An 8,316-nucleotide genomic window follows, 5' to 3' on the forward strand; every position below is an offset into this window, starting at 1 on the left:
GGGGGGGGTCTCTGATGGGTCTCTAACCAACCTATAATAAGCAGTTTAGGATAAGCAGGTAGGTAACAATAGAAGGTTACAATAAACAGGCTATGCAGCAAAATAGGAGAAAACAATAACAGTAGCAAAATCTAATGCAAGCATGAGAGAATGGAATGGGCGACATCGGGATGATCAAAGGGGGGGCTTGCTTGGTTGCTCTAGCAAGGAGGGGTCTGATACGTCCATTTTGCATCATTCTTTTATATCGATATTTATTGCATTATGGGCTATTATTACACATTATGTTACAATACTTATGCCTATTCTCTCTTATTTTACAAGGTTTACATGAAGAGGGAGAATGCCAGCAGCTGGAATTCTGGGCTGGAAAAGGAGCAAATATTAGAGACCTATTCTGCACAACTCCAAAAGTCCTGAAACTCCACGGAAGTTATTTTTGGAAATAATAAAAAATATTGAGCAGAAGAAATACTAGGGCGCGCCCCCTGCCTCGTGGGCCCCCTGGTTGCCCTCCGGTGCCCATCTTCTGCTATATGAAGTCTTTCGCCCAGAAAAATCAGAAGCAAGCTTTCGGGACGAGACTCCGCCGCCACGAGGTGGGACCTTGGCGGAACCAATCTAGGGCTCCGGCAGAGCTGTTCTGCTGGGGAAACTTCCCTCCGGGAGGGGGAAATCATTGCCATCGTCATCACCAACGATCCTCTCATTGGGAGGGGGTCAATCTCTATCAACATCTTCACCAGCACCATCTCTTCTCAAACCCTAGTTCATCTCTTGTATCCGATCTTTGTCTCATAGCCTCAGATTGGTACCTGTGGGTTGCTAGTAGTGTTGATTACTCCTTGTAGTTGATGTTAGTTGGTTTATTTGGTGGAAGATCATATGTTAAGATCCATTATGCACATTATCACCCCTCTGATTACAAACATGAATATGATTTGTGAGTAGTTACGTTTGTTCCTGAGGACATGGGAGAAGTCTTGCTATTAGTAGGCATGTGAATTTGGTATTCGTTCGATATTTTGATGAGATGTGTGTTGTCTATCCTCTAGTGGTGTCATGTGAATGTCGACTATATGACACTTCACCATTGTTTTGGCCTAGAGGAAGGCATTGGGAAGTAATAAGTAGATGATGGGTTGCTAGAGTGACAGAAGCTTAAACCCTAGTTTATGCGTTGCTTCGTAAGGGGCTGATTTGGATCCATAAGTGGGATGCTTGTCCAAGTAAGGGCAGCACCCAAGCACCGGTCCACCCACATATCAGATTATCAAAGTAACGAACACGAATCATATGATAGTGATGAAAACTAGCTTGATGATAATTCCCATGTGTCCTTGGGAGCATTTTCCTTCATATAAGAAATCGTCCAGGCTTGTTCTTTGCTACAAAAAGGATTGGGCCACCTTGCTGCACTTTATTTACACTTGTTACTTGTTACCTGTTACAATTTATCTTATCACAAAACTATCTCTTACCTATAATTTTAGTGCTTGCAGAGAATACCTTACTGAAAACCGCTTGTCATTTCCTTCTGCTCCTTGTTGGGTTCGACACTCTTACTTATCGAAAGGACTATGATAGATCCCCTATATTTGTGGGTCATCAAGAATCTTTTCTGGCGCCGTTGCCGGGGAGTGAAGCGCCTTTGGTAGGTGGAATTTGGTAAGGAAAAATTTATATAGTGTGCTGAAATTTACTATCACTTGTTACTGTGGAAAGTAATCCTCTGAGGATCTTATTTGGGGTATGTTCACCCCGACTAGTTGAGCAAAGAGTTGCTCATCAACCTAATGAACCTACTGAAAATGAAAATGAGAATGTTTACTTTGAAATTCCTTCGGGTATGATAGAGAAACTACTAGCTAATCCTTTTGCAGGAGATGGAACACTACATCCCGATGAACACCTAATACATGTGGATGAAGTTTGTGGATTATTTAAGCTTGCAGGTATACCCGATGATGTTGTCAAGAGGAAGGTCTTCCCTTTATCTTTGAAGGGAGATGCATTGACATGGTATAGGCTATGTGATGATACGAGATCATGGAACTACAAACGATTGAAATTGGAATTTCATTAGAAGTTTTACCATATGCATCTTGTTCATCGCGATCGCAATTATATATATAATTTCTGGCCTCGCGAAGGAGAAAGCATCGCGCAAGCTTGGGGGAGGCTTAAGTCAATGTAATATTCATGCCCCAATCATGAGCTCTCAAGAGAAATGATTATTCAAAACTTTTATGCTCAGCTTTCTGACAACAATCGCACCATGCTCGATACTTCTTATACTGGTTCTTTTATGATGAAAACTATTGAATTCAAATGGGATTTAATGGAAAGAATTAAACGCAACTCTAAAGATTGGGACCTCGATGAAGGTAAGGAGTTAGCTATAACATGTAAGTTTGATTGTGTTAAATCTTTTATGGATACCGATGATTTCTGTAAATTTAGCACTAAATATGGACTTAACTCTGAGATAGTAGCTTCTTTCGGTGAATCCTTTGCTGCTCACATTGATCTCCCTAAGGAGAAGTGGTTTAAATATCATCCTCCCATAGAAGTAAAAGTAGTTGAACCTATTAAAGTTGAAGAAAAGACTATCACTTATAATGATCCTATTGTTCCTACTGCTTATGTTGAGAAACCACCTTTCCCTGTTAGGATGAAGGATCATGCTAAAGCTTCAACTGTGGTTCGTAAAAGCAATATTAGAACCTGTACACCTCCTGAGCAAGTTAAAGTTGAACCCAATATTGATATTGTTAAAGATCTCTTTGCTGATAATATTGATGGGCATGTTATTTATTTCTGTGATGAAACTGCTAGAATTGCTAAACCTTGTGCTAAAGATAAACATCGACCTATAGTAGGCATGCCTGTTATTTCAGTTAAAATAGGAGATCATTTCTATCATGGCTTGTGTGATATGGGTGCTAGTGCTAGTGCAATACCTATTGACTTATATAAAGAAATTATGCATGACATTGCACCCGCTGAGCTAGAAGAAATTGATGTCACAATTAAGCTTGCCAATAGAGATACTATTTCACCAATGGGGATCGTTAGAGATGTTGAAGTCTTGTGTGGGAAAACTAAATATCCTGCTGATTTTCTTGTTCTTGGTTCCCCACAAGACAGCTTTTGTCCCATTATATTTGGTAGACCCTTCTTAAACACTGTTAATGCTAAGATAGACTGCGAAAAGGATGTTGTTACCATTGGTCTAGGTGATATGTCTCATGAGTTTAACTTTTCTAAATTTCATAGACAACACCGTGAAGAGGAATTGCCTAGTAAAGATGAAATTATTGGTCTTGCTTCTATTGCTGTGCCTCCTAATGATCCTTTAGAACAATATTTTTGCTAGACCATGAAAATGATATGTTTATGAATGAAAGAAGGGAAATAGATGACGTATTCTTTAAACAGGGACCTATTCTGAAACACAACTTGCCTGTTGAAATCCTAGGGGATCCTCCTCCACCCAAGGGTGACCCTATGTTTGAGCTTAAACCATTGCCTGATACTCTTAAATATGCTTATCTTGATGAAAAGAAGATATATCCTGTTATTATAAGTGCTAACATTTCAGAGAAGGAAGAGGAAAGATTATTAAAAACTCTGAAGAAGCACCATGCTGCTATTGGATATACTCTTGATGATCTTAAGGGCATTAGTCCCACTCTATGTCAACATAAAATAAATTTGGAGAAAGATGCCAAACCAGTTATTGATCACCAACGACAGCTGAATCCTAAGATGAAAGAAGTGGTAAGAAAGGAAATACTAAAACTCCTTGAGGCAGGTATAATTTATCCCATGGATGATAGTCAGTGGGTAAGTCCTGTCCATTGTGTCCCTAAGAAGGGAGGTCTTACTGCCGTTCGTAATGATAAAGATGAATTGATTCCGCAAAGAGTTATTACAGGTTATAGAATGGTAATTGATTTCCGCAAATTAAATAAATCTACTAAAAAAGACCATTACCCTTTGCCTTTTATTAATCAAATGCTAGAAAGATTATCCAAACATACACATTTTTGCTTTCTAGATGGTTACTCCAGCTTCTCTCAAATACCAGTGTCAGCTGATGATCAAGCAAAGACCACTTTTACTTGCCCTTTTGGTACTTTTGCTTATAGACGTATGCCTTTTGGTTTATGTAATGCACCTGCTACCTTTCAAAGATGCATGATGGCTATATTCTCTGACTTTTGTGAAAAGATTTGTGAGGTTTTCAAGGACGATTTCTCCGTTTACGAATCCTCTTTTGATGATTGCTTGAGAAACCTTGATCGAGTTTTGCAGAGATGTGAAGAAACTAACCTTTTATTGAATTGGGAGAAGTGCCACTTTATGGTTAATGAAGGCATTGTATTGGGGCATAAAATTTCTGAAAGAGGTATTGAAGTTGATAAAGCTAAAGTTGATGCTATTGAAAAGATGTCGTGTCCCAAGGACATCAAAGGTGTAAGAAGTTTCCTCGGTCATGCCTGTTTTTATAGGAGGTTCATTAAGGACTTCTTAAAGATTTCTCGGCCTCTGACTAATCTATTACAAAAAGACATACCATTCGTTTTTTATGATGATTGCGTAGAAGCATTTGAAATACTTAAGAAAGCATTAATCTCTGCACCTATTGTTCAGCCACTTGATTGGAATTTACCTTTTGAAATTATGTGTGATGCTAGTGATTATGTAGTAGGTGCTGTTCTAGGGCAAAGAGTCGATAAGAAATTAAATGTTATTCAATATGCTAGTAAAACTCTAGACAATGCCAAGAGAAATTATGCCACTACTGAGAAGGAATTCTTAGCAGTTGTATTTGCTTGTGATAAGTTCAGACCATATATTGTTGATTCTAAAGTAACTATTCACACTGATCTTGCTGCTATTAAATATCTTATGGAAAAGAAAGATGCTAAACCTAGACTTATTAGATGGGTTCTCTTGCTACAAGAATTTGATTTGCACATTATTGATAGAAAAGGAGCTGAGAACCCCGTTGTAGACAACTTGTCTAGGTTAGAGAATGTTCTTGATGACCCACTACCTAATAATGATAGCTTTCCTGATGAAAAATTAAATGTCATAAATGCTTCTCAGACTGCTCCATGGTATGCTGATTATGCTAATTACATTGTTGCTAAATTTATACCACCTAGTTTCACATACCAGCAAAAGAAAAAGTTTTTCTATGATTTGAGACATTACTTTTGGGATGACCCACATCTTTATAAAGAAGGAGTAGATGGTGTTATTGGACGTTGTGTACCTGAGCATGAACAGGAACAGATCCTATGCAAGTGTCACTCCGAGGCTTATGGACGACACCACGTTGGAGATAGACTAGCACATAAGGTATTGCAATCCGGTTTTTATTGGCCTACTCTCTTCAAGGATGCTCGTAAGTTTGTCTTATCTTGTGATGAATCTCAAAGAATAGGTAATATTAGTAGACGACAAGAAATGCCTATGAACTATTCACTTGTGATTGAACCATTTGATGTTCGGGGCTTTGATTATATGGGACCGTTTCCTGCCTCTAATGGATATACACATATTTTAGTTGCTGTTGATTACGTTACTAAATGGGTAGAAGCTATTCCAACTAGTAGTGCCGATCATAAAACCTCTATTAAGATGCTTAAAGAAGTTATTTTTCTGAGGTTTGGAGTCCCTAGATATTTAATGACCGATGGTGGTTCACATTTTATTCATGGTGCCTTTCGTAAAATGCTTGCTAAGTATGATGTTAATCACAGAATTGCATCTCGTTATCACCCACAGTCTAGTGGTCAAGTAGAATTGAGTAATAGAGAACTTAAATTAATTTTGCAAAAGACTGTTAATAGATCTAGAAAGAATTGGTCCAAGAAACTTGATGATGCATTATGGGTCTATAGAACTGCATATAAAAATCCTACGGGTATATCTCCGTGTAAAATGGTTTATGGAAAAGCATGTCACTTACCTCTCGAACTAGAACATAAGGCATATTGGGCTATCAAAGAACTCAACTATGATTTCAAACTTGCCGATGAGAAGAGGTTATTTGACATTAGCTCACTTGATGAATGGAGAACCCAAGCTTATGAAAATGCCAAACTATTTAAAGAAAAAGTTAAAAGATGGCATGATAAAAGAATACAAAAGCATGAGTTCAATGTAGGTGATTATGTATTATTATACAACTCTTGTTTAAGATTTTTTGCAGGAAAACTTCTCTCTAAATGGGAAGGTCCTTACATTATCGAGGAGGTCTATCGTTCGGTGCCATAAAAATCAACAACTTTGAAGGCACAAATCCGAAGGTGGTGAACGATCAAAGAATCAAACATTATATCTTAGGTAATCCTATAAATGTTGAAACCAATTTTATTGAAACCGTAACCTCGGAGGAATACATAAGGGACACTTTCCAGAATGTTTCAGACTCCGAAAAGGAATAGGTATGTGTACGGTAAGTAAACCGACTCCAAAATAGTTCTAATGGCAATTTTTCTCCGTTTTGGAATATTTAGAAAAATAGGAAAATAAGAAGCAGTCCAGGAAGGACACGAGGGTGGGAGGCACGCCCTACCCCCCTGGGCACACCCCCTGCCTCGTGGGAACCTCGTGCGCTCTCTGGACTCCGTTTTCTTTTATGATACGTATTTTGGTCGGTAAAAATTCATTATATAATCTCCCGAAGGTTTTGACTCCCGTATCACGCAAATCTCCTCGGTTTTTTTTCGAGCTGTTCCTGTTACAGATCTAGATCGCTATGACGTCTCCAAACGCCCCCAAGGACAAGTTCTTCAAGAAGGTTATCAACCCCTACCTCGCGGAGGTGCTGCAACACCCTCAATCCATTGAGATGCGTGAGGGGGTGCTGCACATCCGCGATGTTTAGGGGCCAAGAGGTGCTGAAGGCGTGGAGACGAGGCTCGAAGCAATAGCGCAACATGTTTTCAAGTGCCGGAAGATGGTGGAACATGGGCTCGACGCCAACCACTTAATGATCACGGAGTTCACCAACAACCACAAGCTGGATGTCAAGGACATTAGGGAAGCTATCTTCAAGCTTCACAAGAAGATCGAGCACCTCCAAGCCCCGATCTATGACCTGCAAAACCAAAACTATGAGTATGAATATAGATTCAAAAGGATAAGTTTGGCTGCAGATTTAAGGATCCCGGAGACTCGATCATCCTTCTATGATGGAGAGCCTATGCCTTGGAAGAGGGATGACAAGCCTGCATCATCCTCACCAGCAAGGGAGACATAATCACCTGGTATGGGCACTCCCCTTGGCAACTGCCAAGCTTGGGGGAGGTGCCCCAGTATCGTATCACCATCACACTCCTATCTTTACAGTTTTTCTTAGTTCGATCCTTTTGGTATTACCGTGATTTAGTAGAACAAAAGCTTTTAGTATGATCTAGTTTTGAGTTTTGCTTTATGATTCCTCTATGTAACCGAGTCTGTGAGTTATATAATAAAGATTAGTGTTGAGCCAAGGGCTTGATTGTCTTGCTATGATCTTGAGTGAATCAAAGAAAAAGAAAGAATAAAAAGAAACAAAGAGATCATATTGATCTTATGAAGAGTAATGACTTCACATATAAAAGTATGATGATTAAAAATTGTTGAGAGTTGACAAACATAGTTTTGGTCATCGTTGCAATTAATAGGAAGTAATAGAGAAAGAGAGGTTTCACATATGAATATACTATCTTGGACATCTTTTATGATTGTGAGCACTCATTAAAATATGACATGCTACAGAGTTGATGTTGGACAAGGAAGACAACATAATGGGTTATGTTTTCTTATATCTGAGATAAAGTATATTGTTATGGATCTTCCAACATGTTGAGCTTGCCTTTCCCCCTCATACTAGCCAATTCCTTGCACTAAGTAGAGATACTACTTGTGCTTCCAAACACCCTTAAACCTAGTTTTGCCATGAGAGTCCACCATATCTACCTATGGATTGAGTAAGATCCTTCAAGTAAGTTGTCATCGGTGCAAGCAATAAAAATTGATCTCTAAATATGTATGACTTATTAATGTGGAGAAAATAAGCTTTGTATGATCTTGTGATTGGAAGTAATAAAAGCGACGGACTGCATAATAAAGGTCCATCACAAGGGGAAATATAAAGTGACATTCTTTCGCATTAAGATTTTGTGCATCCAACCATAAAAGCGCATGGCAACCTCTGCTTCCCTCTGCGAAGGGCCTATCTTTTACTTTACTTTATGCAAGAGTCAAGGTGATCTTCACCTTTCCCTTTTTATTTTTATCCTTTGGCAAGCA

This window comes from Triticum dicoccoides, chromosome 5B (assembly GCF_002162155.2).
Source record: "Triticum dicoccoides isolate Atlit2015 ecotype Zavitan chromosome 5B, WEW_v2.0, whole genome shotgun sequence".
Taxonomy (NCBI): Eukaryota; Viridiplantae; Streptophyta; class Magnoliopsida; order Poales; family Poaceae; genus Triticum; species Triticum dicoccoides.